This window comes from Perna viridis, chromosome 9 (assembly GCF_037379345.1).
Source record: "Perna viridis isolate PV_CMFRI_1.1 ecotype Kerala chromosome 9, ASM3737934v1, whole genome shotgun sequence".
NCBI classification, from domain to species: domain Eukaryota; kingdom Metazoa; phylum Mollusca; class Bivalvia; order Mytilida; family Mytilidae; genus Perna; species Perna viridis.
In genome coordinates, this window is record NC_142453.1 from 27,660,006 (window position 1) to 27,676,514 (window position 16,509).

The window sequence follows — 16,509 nt, forward strand, 5'->3', positions numbered from 1 at the left end:
AAATTGTCACAACATCTGAAATTTGTATATTTTATTTATTCACGCGTACACAATGTGAAATTCGAACGAATTATTCAAAAAAGCAAATGGTGTTGAGTCAATTTTCTTCATATACTTAAAAATGTATTCATCCTCCTCTACGGTTTCATCATTTCATTTTTTCTTTGGCTTAACAAATGGGTTATATTTATATGTAAAACCGTGTCTAACAAAAATGTCACAAAGCGCATTTTTGACTTTTCCAAAGTAACGTTCTGTTTTGCGACGTAAAAACTCTTTTAATGTCAATTTTAAAAACAATAAAAAGTATTGAAAAGTTACGATACTATATTAAATTAATACGGCTATGGATGTAAGGAATAAACAAATGTTTTGTTAATTTTACACATGAAAATAACAATTTTTTCAATAAAAAGGGGGTGCTGACCCCCTGCACCCATTCTGGATTCACCGCTGCTCTGAACAGATTATGCTAAACGAGTTGATTTAAACAAACTAGATTCCTGATAAAAATTCTAACGCAAAAAGAAGAAAGAAGTTCAGACGCAATAAAAACTTCGAAGAATTGTTTACCTCTCAAAAAGACTCCAGTTTTAGTAGCCGTATGAATAGGACACAATGGTAACATAGTTGTTAAAGAATATTAGAATAGTTCAAAGGAAACATCACTGTCCAGGGCAAGGGCGGATCAAGAATATTAGAAAAAGAAAGGGGCACTGATCAAGACGTTTACAAACACGGGATACAATATATCGTTGGTTAATTACTGTCTATAAGTTGTTATTAACTTACTTTTTTCGGCGTAAACATACATATACAGAGCAGTTGTAGTAAGTGGTTTGTGCATTGAATTGTGCGTTACTTCTGATGTCATATTTTGACAAGGTAGAAAAGTTGTTTTGAACATTTACAATGTCCTAATTTAAATTTTCGGGCAGTCAATCACGTCTGTCTGCTTCAAGTAAAGAATGAATAAGTGAGCCACTTTATTGTTCAGTTCTCGAATTCTGGTTTGTTATTATCCAAATACCAATAAACATTAAACTGAATCTGGGATTAATCACAACTGTAAAAGCATCTTCGCTAGCCATGGGTTACAGTCTTGTCCCCTTCCTTCACGCAGTGGGAGAGGCAGAACCGTAACACCTACCTAGCGAAGATGCTGTAAGAGCTAGGAATCGGAAATAAGCCACTCATAACTTGAAAACTTTCCATCGGTCTATATGATCGTAAAGATCAGTTTCATTTGAAATAATCCATTTAGAAAAAAGTCTTTGTAACGCTCTCCTTTTCACCGCCACAAACTAGATGATTTTTAAACAATGCCAGAGTTTCCCGATCGACGGGCGCTTATGGAAAAACAGAGAAAAGGTCATTAAAATTAATATCCTACCAATGAATCTGGTCAATAATCCCCAGTTATTTTAAAATCAAGCCTGGCTTGCTAATTAATTCTTTAAATTTATATAATATGTCATTTCATGTCAAAAAATAAATTGCTTTGGATGATGTACAAGTATTTCATGCTTTTCTGTTGTATCAACAGTTCGGAAACAGAACACTTTGTCCGGGAATTGATTTCATATTTTACAATTTTATAATAATTTGTAGAAGAAATATGAGAAAATTTGCAACTTCATTTACATTTTGTAAAGCTCATGTTGTAGATCGAATCAAGAGCGTTGTGTTTATTTTATTTCTTATTCAGTTAAGAATATTTAGATATACATTGTAGTATTCTGCGGTGTCTTATCATCTCCTAATCATTGAAAATGTACTACAATGCAACCATTTTTAGAGGCATTTTTGTTCTATGATTAAATAGTCAACTTTTGTCGAAAAAAAAATCTTTTTTTTTACATTTTTCAAATTCTATACATGTGATCTTTATATGTTACTTCTTTCCCAATACCTACAACAAAACAATTTCACTTAAATTACTTTTCAAAGTGTAGTGGGGTCGATTGATCTTTCATCCCTCCTCTAATCAATGCAAAATAGCAGAAAACTTTACCGTTTTTCACTTCGATAAGTACGATATTCAAAAACGACATTGGTTATCTTTCCATTGACATATGATATAGCCGTATATCCTCTAGGCCCATTAAACTCGAAAACTAAAGTACTTTTGATATCTGTCCGCAACACCAAAAAGGTATTATATTTATATGTTAAAAAAGCTTTGATGTTTTCAACAAAAACGTCATATTTTCACCCAACAATCTTACACTATCAAAAGATGTTTTTCTCTAATCACAGAACGCTAAAAACTTACACTATATTGGTTGTTAAGATGCTACTTTGGAAATTATCGTCTCAAAGTATCCATTTTATAGCAAATATGTCGAAAATGCATTTTTATCGATTTTTGTTACTAATTGTTATACTATTTTATTTTTCAAAAATTTGCATTTTTCGTAACACTAAGTGTTTTTTTTACAGACCCCAATTAAAATTTTGGCTATTTCAATATCTTTTTTTATATTGGCCTTACTAATGGTCAGAACGTCAATTTAAATATGATTTAAACATGACTAATACAATTACCATGACACTTCCTGGATTTTATATTTCACTGTTACATTTGTATTTCAAAGAAATGAAATTTCAACATCTCCACTAAATACGGCTCATACGCCTTGAAAGCATTAATCCGCTCAAAATGAGATGATGTGATCGCTTATTAGCAATACTGTCCCATACTGTTTTGCAAACCACATATGATTGGAAAAAATACAATAGATAAACTCAATAATGCAAACTTTTTATTAAGTGAAAAAAAGCCGTTAGTTAAACATTGATACACCTTTAATTACTCCAAGCCAATGCCAAAATTTAACAGTTGGATACTAAAAACTATAGAGAGAAAAACAATTGTCAAAAAAATATAAAACAAAAAACAAACACACACTCTTGGATAATATATGAAAAAAAGTTTAAAACCTCATACAGGGAATCGGCCGAGAGTTTTCCACGGTTATATACCTAAAACTGTCAAAAGCGTTATAACACCGAGTTACATTTCTTACATTGTAATAAGTAGAATATTTGGCTTTCTATATCGATATATATGGTTGTGAGTGCTCCTTGTATGAAATTTATTTTTTGATTAAGATCTTCCTATACATCTCTTGTTAATGCTGTTGATGGTAAGTTACTCCCTAAAGCATATGTACAGTACACTAATATTTGCAACATGTATTTGATTTGTTTGTATTTTTGCATTTAGCAACCACTGGATCGATGCAACTGTTGTTGGACCATAGGTCCGCAGGGGTATACATCAGCCTATTAGTCAGACCTGTCTGACCCAAACTATTTTTGTATATTAAGATGAAAAAAACAGATCTCCCTCATTTGCGGAAGTTAATATACTGAAGTATTATTTTGCTTACTTTTCAACATTATGTATTACCTTGCATTTAAATAAATTGAAAATATGTCTGCGACAAAGCATTCCAATGCAAGAATGGCAATTCTTGCATGTTTGTCGCTTTAGGTTACAGATTAAAATTTTTTCCACAAAGAACAAAACGAAGACTGCTATACCGAGCAAAACATGATCGGTATGACAGAGGTTCTCCTTGACTGCGCATTTGACAAATTTGGTGGGGCACTTTTTATCATCAGATTATCTGCATTGTAAAGGGCACTAATTACATGATAATAAGCCGATCTGTGTCTTTATTTTTCCCAAGATCATGGGAAATACAAGAAGTTTAAAAAAGATAGATCTTTTAATTTCACGTGTCCATATATAGACGATGTTCCTTCCATTAACGATCCTAAATATGGAGATAGGCTATCATTCATTTATCCACAACAACTAAAAATTTAAATTAAAGAGGCTACCAAGTTTTCTGTGTCATTTGTAGATCTTTACCTCGACTGTGATGACAGTATTCATCTCAGTACAACAATATATGACAAATGAGACGATTTTGATTTTAGAATTATAAGTTTCGCTTTAACGTGTTGTACCAGCTTCCCTTAAATTTGGAATTTCTTAATTGTTAAAGTATGCATTTGCTAATAATAGATGCCACTATCTCAAAGCCGTAACTAAGGGCTTAAATTAGAATAGGTAGGGGTTTGGGGACGACGATTGAGGCCCCTAAAAGGGAGTACGGGGGCAAAGCCCCACTGCTGATTTTTTTATTATGTAATGGTATGTAATCGATCCTTTTCCAGGAGTTTGGGAACGTAAATTCTTGAATTGATGCATATATATCAAAGAATTAAATTATTTGTCTTTTGTATGTATCTTTGACATTATTCCACATTTTCTTCCTCTATTCTAAATTTCTGCACTATTGGTCAGTGTTTCCTTTACCAAATACATGCAATTAAAATAATCTGATAGATTGAATAACAAAAATGTTCACAATACATGTATACGTTTATTGTTCTATTCTGCTCCGAATGCAAGGTGGATTTTCCTACTATGACCCATATGTCCATAGGTCTTTAATTATTGATTCCACAGGGTTCCATACATTTTTGCACTAATTTTTTGGCTGTAGCTTGGGCCATATCATACATCTGAATATAAGTGACCACTCAACAAGTATAGACCTAGGACACTCCACTTGACATATCGGGGACGAAGTGTGATTCATTTGTCCGCTAATCTAGTCTGTACACACGAGTTGATCAACATTATAATACTGCTGCCCGAATAGACACCATTCAATACAGGTCTATCTTAATTTTTGTACATTTTTTTTTAATTATTTGTCCATTTGATCTTTATATACAGATTATGTACAAGTACCCCTTCCTTAACAACTAATCGCTTAATTCTCATAAACGTTAAAACGATGAGTATTTATTTATATGCTTCAGTAAAAAGTGGCTTCTTCTGTATTTCCAGTTTTATATATTAATTTGATCAATAGGAACAATTTCAAATTACTTAAAACAAAATTTTTGGAAGTCGAAACAAATAGACTTTTCAAATTATTACATGTTTTTTTATTACATCCGATAGAAAATATAACTTTCTACACATTGAAAATATAGTATTTTATACAGGAGTATTCAAGGAAAAACTAAACATATTGTCATTATATCCCTATCCCTATAAAACACATACATTTTTTGTATAAAACAAAATGCTCATTTAAAGCATACATGTACCTTCTGTTAGGACACTCTGAACGGTGTAAATAACATATTTGTGCAATTTAAAAAAACCTCATTCTGAATATCATATACACTGTACATGTATCTGGTGTAGACATGTCCTTCAGGGTTTGATGTAGACAGGTCATCGGATTATTCAGGGTATGGTTTAAACAGCTAGGTCATCGGATTATTCAGGGTATGGTTTAGACAGCTAGGTCATCGGATTATTTAGGGTTTGGCGTAGACAGGTCATCGGAATATTCAGGGTATGGTTTAGACAGCTAGGTCATCGGATTATTCAGGGTTTGGTGTAGACAGGTAATTAGATTATTCAGGGTATGGTGTAGACAGGTTTCACTGTATATTGGTGTCATTTTATATTACCATTAACGACTTGAAAAAAATGCGAATGGATCTCTTCCAAAATATGCAATACGATAGAAAAGATGTTGGTGTTTTAACTAGAACTGTCTGAACCGTTTAAAAATGATGAGTCAGAAACAAGCATTTTTCTGATGACCTGATAATAATTTGAGTATCAGTAAATGGAAATTATACAATACCACCAAGGGAAGTCTGAGAATGATTTTTTGGGGTATGTGTGCGATTTTCATTTGTTTCTGTCAGTCAATCAATAACAACAAAACTTGACTATTAAAATTGTCAAGAACCTTTAGTGTATTACATTAAAAAAGGGTTTCAGTACAAAGAGAGTTAAGTTTTTCAAAACCAACTTGTAGTACTTTCAGATGGCATTGCCACTAACGTTTTTAAAGGACACCATGATTGTATCTGTCTTTTACTATTTCAAGAGATAATGTTGTCGTTACTGAAACATATAGTTCTTTTTTAATGAAAATTTAAACATATAAGCTATAGGTAGCTTGTATGAATCAAGTGCACGTACATGTAGGCGTATAGGAAAGTGCCCCGTGCAGGTCCGGGTGTTAAAAGAATAGGCCTGCAGCAGCGCTAAGCTTGTCGTAAGAGGCGACTAAATAGTGCTCAGAAACCTAGCCGGGGGCTAGGCGCTCTGCCCACAGAGCAACTGGGATGTGTGCCCCAGGTGGTGGAATGGGGTACCCCTGGCGTGTTACATGCTGGGGTTGTCAGGCTATAATACGGAAAACCTGACCGCAAACCATAGTGGTGCACCGTGTTGGGAAAGATGCCACGTTCCTCTCACGTTAAAGAACCCTGCTGTGGTATTCGATAGGAGTAGGAACCTTTGCGCTCCGCCACAGGAGGCTAAATTGCCCAACCTTACCCATCCCCCTTTTTCCAGTGGCAATCAAAATTTGTCGACCCTATTATCCTTGTGACCCATCCTTTTTTTTTCATTTCATGTTCATTTTATCATCCATTTCATGTTTATTGTCTGAATATAGCTGAAATATTGCTGCTCGGACGTTAAACCCCAACAAACAAACAAACAAACGTATAGGAAAGTCGATCATTCTTAACAGTTTAAATGTTTGCACATACAAAGAAATAATAGATCATGTTTTTGAACAACATTAAAACAATAGAAACAAGTTGACGCTCCATTTTCACTATATATATATGACATGACGACGAAATAGCAGGTCTATCGACCTATGCTTAGTAAATATACATGTACAAGTTTTTGCAAAACGATTCCATATAAATACAAGTTGATTGTGATTCACTTCACAGTAAAAAGGTCACACATGTTTTACTGTTATTGACATAACCAATTAATTAAGCATTAATACTCAATTTTGCAGGAACAAGATACGTACGTTACGCCAATAAACGACAATTTTTTAATGTAAAAAAAAAACATGTAAAACACGTGTATTACGCATATTTTTTAAGTAGTACTCCAACTAAGAACATGCAAAATATGATTCATGGGTGAAAAGCGTACATTTTTTTTTTACTTTTCATATTTTGTTTGAAATGCTATAGTAAATAGAAGTTAACATTCGGTTTTTCATATAACCCATGCTCTAAGGAGATAAAAAATATGTAGAATGCACTGTATATTTCAGAATTAAGGGAGATAACTCCGTATTTGACACTCAAATACAATAAAATCTATCAGATTTTCAATATTGATTATCTCTTAAGAGAAGGCAGATTTGAATAAATGATTAAACATTTCATAATATAGACCTGTAAATCAACTTAATATATAAAAAAAGAAAATATGTAGCCTTTTTGTTAGGTGTATCACACTTTAGAGAATTTGTATGATTCATACAAAGATTACTACTAAAACACAAGTGTTTTTCACATAATTTTCCCGTGTATAGTAAAAAGTTTCAATTACAGTTTACACGTTTTACAAAAAGGTGTTAAAATTGATAGGAAACTATTTATTGAAAGTATTTTAAGACCAGAATAGCATCAAGTATTCACTTTGAAATAACAATTTATAAACATGCCATTATATGGTATGGTATACTTAATGTAACATGGACTACAATACACATCATTTGGCTTTATTGTCTTTTTACTGTTTATGAGCACTGAGCAGTATAGTGTTTATACTAGGATCTGAAAAAGAGGGACAAAGGAGGAGGACAACTTAGGGGTGGGGGTTCATCTAAAAGAAAATCTCCCAAATGTTCAACATTCACCCTTTTTAGCAGGTCTTGAAATCTTTTAGGAACCATCTGGAGGTTCCCATCGAAAGCCTATGAAGTGCGTTATGTGCTAGGCGTACGATATTGTACATCAGATGAATCGGTAAGTGGATAATTGGCACCGGAAATAGTTTAATTTGAAACTGGTTAAGATATGCACCTCCAACTAAAGACATCAATGTTTAGTTAACATGAAAATGACATTATGTTAACAAAGCAATTTTCCCGAACTTATGGCTGTGCCATGATTGGCATCCTCAAGTGCATGACAATACATAACTATACAGCGATAGTGATATGTTTCTATATTGTATTTACGTACAAATGACAGCCAATTTCACAATGTTTTTTGCATGTTTTTGTAAATACTCTTTAAAAAATGCTGAACGGCTAATTTTATCATCAACCTTTTTTTTTCTAACAGATACAGAACTTTTATTAGAAATATTTTGTAAAATAGAAAAATGTACAGAGGTAGAAGATAATATACGGTAGACATTGCTTCTGTAAGCGAGCACTTTGGGTTCAACACCCTTGATTTCTAATTTTTATCTTTACAAACAGCTCCAACCATAGCTTCTGTTTTTCTTGCTGATGCTTTATTTGTACAAATTTTGGAACTATTACATGTACATTCCTCTAAGAAATGCTGGAATATTTATACATAACCCGTGAATTAAACAAATACTCATCAAACGGGCATAAATTCCAAATACGATTACAATTCCTATCTTAGAAAAATCTAGGGGGTCTTTATTAGTGAAGGTAATTGGCCAAAAATTTCGAAGGATCCTCTTTAGGCACTTTGTATGAAAAGTGGAAAGTTTTTGTTGGTCAGCCTCAGCCACTCTCCGGCACTCTGAACCATACAACAGGGTAGGTATAACACAACTGTTGTATAGCTTCAATTTGCTGCATGTAGTGTACTGTACTATCCAGATTTCCATACATTCTGCAAGTTGTTGAAAGCAGCTGTTGCTTTTGACGAACGTTGTTTAATGTCAGTAGCAGCACCACCATCTACTCTAACTGAACTGCTAAGATATGTGAATGTATCTACTTGAAGAAGTGCTTGCCCATTTAGTAGTACTGTTGATGAATTAGAGTTGTTAAGAATCATGACTTCAGATTGTCTGTTGTTGATTCGAAAGCCAATTTGGTTGGAAAAAGTTTGCAGTCTTTTTCTCTTGAATATGTTGATGAGTGTACGTAGTAAGACCCAGTCGATAACTTTGATAAATAAGGTAAATGACATGACGCATCCTTGCCGAACTTCTTTTTTTTTCTTGAAAGACTATACCTGAATTCCAAACAGTGCATTGAAAGCTATCATAAAGTGCCTTAATCAGGTTTATGAGGTGTTGCGGAATAACATCTTACCATTTTCCATAGGCTGATTGTGTGGATGCTATCAAAGGCATTTTCAAAGTCAATAAAGTTAATATAGAATTGTCTTTGCCATTTGGTACATTGGTCAATAATATTTCTGAGTATGAAAATCTGGTCAGTACAACCCTTTCCTTTCCCAGAATCCTGCTTGTTCTTTCCCGAGAATGGCTTATGAAATTCGCTTGATGTTATATTTGACATAATCTTACTTTGTATAGATAGGAGTGTTGTTCTTCATGTAATGCTCCTTTAGTTGTATTTTGATGATGGTTCTTTTATTCCTAACTTTCGTTATAACAGCTTCATAAACATGTCTTTGATTATTGGATATAAAATATTTAAAGTCAAGTTAATGTCATTTTTGAAAAGTTCTGCATTCAAGATGTTGTTATCTGGTGTTTTATGATTTTGGTAACTGGTTTAATATGTTTGATTTTAGTTTATGTTCTTTGTTGTGTATGTCTGTTTTCCATATCTGTGTCCCTGGGTTGCATTCGTTTGATTACCGCTGTAACCTTGGTTCCTTTGGTTACTCTTTCTTACCATTCTTCAAACTTTTTATGGCTGATGTTATTTCTGGAATTTTTTGTGGTTGATTTTATTTTCATGCTCATGTTCAGAAATGTAAGGTTCTTCTGATTTAGGTGGTCGATTTAAAACTTCACTGATGTTCTCCACCCAGCGTCTTTCCTGGTCATTCTAAGGTGTTAATAAATATCCAAGTTTATATTTAACAGGGGTGTTAAGTGATACTTTTTGTTTTCTGCAAATCACTTTTATTATTTTGAAGACCGCGCATTGATCCTTTGTATTGCAAGCTTCTACTACTTTTTCGATGTAATTCCTTTTACAAGTTCTTACGAGTTTTTAACATATTTATGTATGTCACTATTATCGTTTTGGAATTTTCCTTGAGCCTGCTGGATTTAGCACTATTTACTTTCGTCTTGATCTTTCTTTTGTATTCTGTTTTATTCCAGGTTTCAGGTGTTCTCCAATCTTTTTCTTTTTTGTATTCTGTTTATAGCGTTTAGTTTCTTCACTACATGATGTTATGATTTTAGATATCCCCCCCCACGTTTCATCTACTGTGTCTTCTTCCAAACGTTTGAGCAGTTGAACCTTTTTTGTAGCTTGACTGAAATCTTTCTTTACTCTAGGGTCATTAATCTTGTCTTTATCAAAGCGCGTCCTTGGTGCTATACTTTGCCAGTATACCTGAATTTAAGTTTGGTCATTTATTTAGTAGTTGGTGGTCACTTCCAACATCAGCTCCTCTCTACACTTTGACATCTAATAGGGACATTCACCATGTGTTGATAATAATGAAATTGTCAATTTGATTACTGTCTCTTACATTTGGGCAAAACAAAGTTAGTTTATGTTTCTCACGATAGGGAAATAATGTGCCTCTTATAAATAATTTGTGAAGCAGAATTCCACAAGACTTTTAACGTTTCATTCATTGTTCCACATCCATATTTTCCCATTGTTCTTTCATATCCAGCTTTTTCAGTGCCCACTTTAGCATTTAGATCACCCATAAAGATTTTTTTGTCATGGATAGGTGTTTTATCAAGCTCGTGTTGCATTTGGTTGTAGAAAGCGTCTTTTATTTTATCATTTGCATCATTTGTTGAGGCATAGGAATCGTAAAATGTTGATATTGATGTGTTTCCCACTTACACTTATTAGTCCGTTATAAGTCAATGAATGCCTTTTCCAGGCTTTTCTTGGAGATGATTATCTTCACAACCAGAATAGAGGAGCAATTTTCCTGAGGTTGTTACTTTTTTTACAGATCTAGTCCACCTGCTTTCAGTGATACCCAATATGTTGAAGTTGAACCGTTTCATTTCAGCAGTAATTTGAGCCATCTTCTGTAGCATACGTTGTCCTTACATTCCAGGATCCAGTCTGGATCTTCGTTTTTGCGGTGTATAGCGTCTCCTTCATCATGTAAGTAGCTTCCTTTCGGTTTGACTACATCATTCATACATAGATTTCCTTTTGGAGACGTTCATTCACTGCAGCTGTGTTGCGTAATCTGTATAGTAAGATCGAAAATCGCGTCTTTTTGGTGAATTTGTAACTGTATGGTTCGATCGAGAATATTGCGTCAAGCAAGGCTCTGTATTTGTACTTTCACCAACTTTTATTTTGTCCTAATGAATGATCTAGTTTGTATACTAAATGATTGGTGTCTGCAAAGTTCAACGCGAATAAGTTTTCGGTTATCAGTAGACGAATCAATACAGAGAAATAAGGCGATGTGTGGTTCAAATCGTGTGGAAAACAAGCTTAGTTTTATAAAGCGTATTCTCGGTGAATATGGAAACTCCAACCGTGTTGATTTTGGTAACGCACTATGGAGTAATGTGCTTAGACCGTCAACTGCACACGGATGCGAACGTCTTTCTCTAAAGCAAGTCAAGATGTATTGAGAAGTATACCATACCGAGCGGCAAAGAAAAATTAACAATAGAGTTATCAAAGAACAGTGCAAATGCAGTTTAGATTGTTAATCATTGTAAGTAAATGTCAGAATAACCCAACATTGCGCAGGAAATTAGTGTCGCCATTGCCTGAGAATATGTTACGGAAAAATTATGTAATTTCATTATTCAAAATGTTTATAGTTTCATTAAAAATAAGAGTTTTATTTTTTATGGTTCCACAAGGCAAGGGGTTAGTTAAGTCATTACAAAGATTTTATTCTATCTAATATAAACATGCAGATATTTTTATAAACAAGCATTCTGAAAATGCGAAAAATTCTCCACATATTGGTGCTACATGAGTACAATTTATTAGAAGCAATTGGGTGACCCAGATTTATACCAGCATTTCAGGTGTCATCCAATACTCTGAATAGTACATTTTTTTCTACAAAAAAGATCTCTGAGCAGCCTTAATTACTCAACTGGTAATGTTAAAAATCTGGTTTCTATTTTATTTGTTCCAGCAGAACATTTTTTTTTATTTACGGAGGTCTATCCTAATACACTGGATATTTTTTTCAATTTTGTAATATCTATGGGTCACATTGATTCTGGTGAAATTCTTTTTTCTCCGCAGGAAAGTTTAGATTGATTTGAACCAATTGATTTTGGTGAAATTCCTTTTCTCCAAAGGAAAGTTTAGATTGATTTGAACCAAATAAGGTTCAAAAAGGCCATATGGTTAAATTCTCATCCTGTATCAATGCAATCAAAATTGAAAGCTGTGTCAGCCTTGAATAGTATGTCCATACTTTCCCAGTCCCTACTTTTTCAAGGTTCAACCCTGCAGTCATATGAAGCTGTCATAAAGGACGTATTTTACTGGGTTATGGGATTTAACATTTTTCATTTTTTCGCGTACAAAGATTTAACTATATGACAAATATTGTGTAGATGTGTTAGTTTTTGCAGGGAATTACAGTGTAGTTGTCATTGTGTTACTATCATTTGAGTAGAAGCTAATTCTAACAAAGAATTCTTATTATACCAGGACAGTTTCATATTTTCAATTGATTAAATTGCAGTATATTTTAAACTAAATTTAATCGTACAATCCAAATTATATTTATAATTTTATGTCATGTATTACTTTTAAAACTTTCAAAATATTTGTAGTAATATTATTAGTCCAATTGGCACCTAGTATATGGGGAATTTATAACATAAAACTTAAAATCTCAACACAAAAAGACAGCATACAGACATTGATTGTGTGGCCCCCATTGATGGTCCCAACAATTACACATTCATTTGTTATTAAACAATATATCATCTAACACTAATTTTATTAATTATTTTGCAGTCTTTGAAGAACCAGTACTGATGAAATACACAGGAAATTGTTGCTTGAAATAAAATTACTTCTTGCATGAAGTTTCTTGGCCTTATTTCTACTAAAGATCCTAAATATCAAGAAAATGGCACCAATTTTATTGCTTTGATTTTTACAAGAATGTAAGACAATGCCTTATACATGTTACTTCATTTAATCAAAATCAACAATGCAACTTCTGGTCAGAGTTGTGGGACTTCATATCTTCTGTAAAGACATCTTTATTCAATGTAACTGATAAATACCACACTTTTAGTTTCTGTTAAACTAAAAAAAATCATATTTAGAGCAAAAAACCTACATTAAGCTGAATGGTCAATCCTTAACATGACATAGCAAAGTTCAACACATCCATGCAAATGCACCCTCAGGAAAGAAACATTGTAATGTATATTATATAACTTAAAATATAAATCTAATCTTAGTTTCTGAGAAATAGGACTTCAACTCTGAAAAAAAAACAAATGTCGTTCTGACTTATTTAGCATGTTGAATGACCTCCATTAGGCAAGATATTTTGGATACAAATAGTCTTGTTTAAAGTTACTAACCCCATTTATCCCAGCTGAGGCAGCTTTGGTATTTAAAGGTTGAGTGTCTCCTTAAACCCATGTTATTAAACAGATATAGTTGGAGATACGTATGTCTCATGGCAATATGCAAATCATTTATACTGCTGATGGTTCGAATATCCCCTGTATTGACGGCCAAGATATTTCTGACCCGAATTATATCAGATTATTTATCAAATTTTTCTGAACCTTGCAGATAGTAAAACTTTTCGGCGTTGGATTTTTGCTTCCTATTTTGTTACTTTTGCCTAAAAAAATTTCGATTAAAACCTTCCTTTTTGTTTAGTTTCTATTCTGCTAATTTGAGGTTACGCCTTGGAACATGTGTGTGCATCATACCAAAATTTGCAATATTTGATGTAGGGAATGGCACAACAATCGTTGGAATAATATTAAATTACGGACAGTCCCATAAAATATTGACAATTTAGTCTTATTCAAATTGATGTAAGTATGTATACTCAACGTACACAACTCTTCAAACTCTAGTTTGTACGCTGATACAATTACAAATGTTTATTTAAAGAATCTATAATTATTCACTAATTTCATTGAAGATATACAAGATTTTTATCGTTTACAAAATGGATACTTTTTTCATTTTAAGAAAATGTTTTATAGCCTAAAATTAAATAACGACGGCCTGTCAAAAACCTCAAATGTACATCAGAAAATCCTATCAACAATATTTCGCAGATTTTCCATCAATGTTCACATGTGTGAAAGCAATATTGTTCGTGTGGTACCAATTTTCTTGGTTTTCGTGGGTATGCTAAACCACGAAATATGGTTCCCAACGGAAAGGAGATTTCAATTGATGTGTATACTGAAAACCTCAAAACCACGAATTCAAGAATCCACGGACTTGAATTTCTTCCCTAATCCCCAAAATTTGGTTTGTTTGTTTGTTGGGGTTTATATCACATCTCATACGTTATGCCAGGGCTTGCCGAAACTACGCAGACTTTTTGTATCGCGCTAGAACTCTAACAAATAGGCTTCTGGAACAGGGTTATGTTGCTACAAGATTGACGTCATCACTACAGAAGTTTTATGGTCGTCATCATGAACTCGTGGATCGTTATGGTGTATCCATCAGCACCATGAAAACTGATTTATTCAACGGGTCATAGTTTTCCTTTCCTCGTTTGTTTACCCCGGACTTGACTTTTTATGAGCAACTCTGCAGGTGTTTCTAGAAAAGCAGAGGACGCTCACCCTACCGGTGCACCTGGTCCATGCTCCCAGTTTTTAGTGGAGTCCGAGTTGCTCACTTACTTTTGTTACTTTGTATGTATGATTTTAGTTACTTTATGTTCTTTGTTGTGTATGTCTGTTTTCCATGTCTGGTCCTTGTCCCTGGATTACATTCTTTTGATTACCGCTATAAACTTGGTTCCCTTGATTACTCTTTAACGTCCGAGCAGCAATATTTCAGCTATATTCAGACATGAAATAGTTTTATGGTCGTCATCATGAACTCGTGGATCGTTATGGTGTATCCATCAGCACCATGAAAACTGATTTATTCAACGGGTCATAGTTTTCCTTTCCTCGTTTGTTTACCCCGGACTTGACTTTTTATGAGCAACTCTGCAGGTGTTTCTAGAAAAGCAGAGGACGCTTACCCTACCGGTGCACCTGGTCCATGCTCCCAGGTTTTAGTGGAGTCCGAGTTGCTCACTTACTTTTGTTACTTTGTATATATGATTTTAGTTACTTTATGTTCTTTGTTGTGTATGTCTGTTTTCCATGTCTGGTCCTTGTCCCTGGATTACATTCTTTTGATTACCGCTATAAACTTGGTTCCCTTGATTACTCTTTAACGTCCGAGCAGCAATATTTCAGCTATATTCAGACATGAAATAGATGATTAAATGAACATGAAATGATGATGAAATGAAAAAAAAAGAATGGGACACAAGGATAATAGGGTCACCAAATTTTGATTGCCACTAGAAAAAGGAGGATGGGCAAGGTCGGGCAATTTAGCCTCCTGTGGTGGAGCGAAAAGGTTCCTACTCCGGGAGAATACCACAGTAGGGTTCTTTAACGTGCGAGGAACGTGGAATATTTCCCAACACGATGCACCACTATGGTTTGCGGTCACGTATTCCGTATTATAGCCTGACAACCCCAGCATGTAACACGCCAGGGGTACCCCATTCCACCACCTGGGGCACACATCCCAGTTGCTCTGTTGGCAGAGCGCCTAGCCCCCGGGTCCCAAAATTTGGTATCCACGAATTAAAATACTTTCACGGTATCCGAATTTTAATTTAACGTAAAATTACTCGGTTTCACTTTCTTGGACAATTGTTAGACATGTTGATGAGAGGATTACATCTGATACGGTTGACGACTCTGATGTCGAACCTTGCACTGATTGGCATGCAGATGAGCCTACAGGATTGAGAAAGAAAGACGGAAACATTGTCTGGATTGAGTGTGCCATACATGTCTGTGACGGATGGATGCTTGCAAAATATTTAAGGATGCTGCCCTGATACATGTCTCATTTTATTCGGAGACTATCAGTACACCAATATGGAACCTACTCTAGAAACAGTAGATATGGTAACATGACCAATTTCTACATGCTTTGAATTTTTTTTTTATATTTATTTCGACCTGAAGCAATTATGTACATCATGAATCATTAGTAAATAAAATGTGAACTTTAAAATATCAATTGTTGATTAAAAACTTTTCACAATATTTGAGTTATATGGTTTTGATAGTAAATGTTCAAAATTCAGTTTGGTTCTAAAAATGAATCATACTTTCTTTCCTTACCTAAGAATGGATTTTGATGTCTAGTAAATTATGTCCACACTTTGATGACCGAATTTAACACATATTGAAGCATGTATGATACCCTATTTGTGGGTATCTTTTCAAAACATTCACATCAAATCTTGATTTACTGTTACTTGTATCGAGGGGAGGAGCATCTATTTACACAATATAAATAC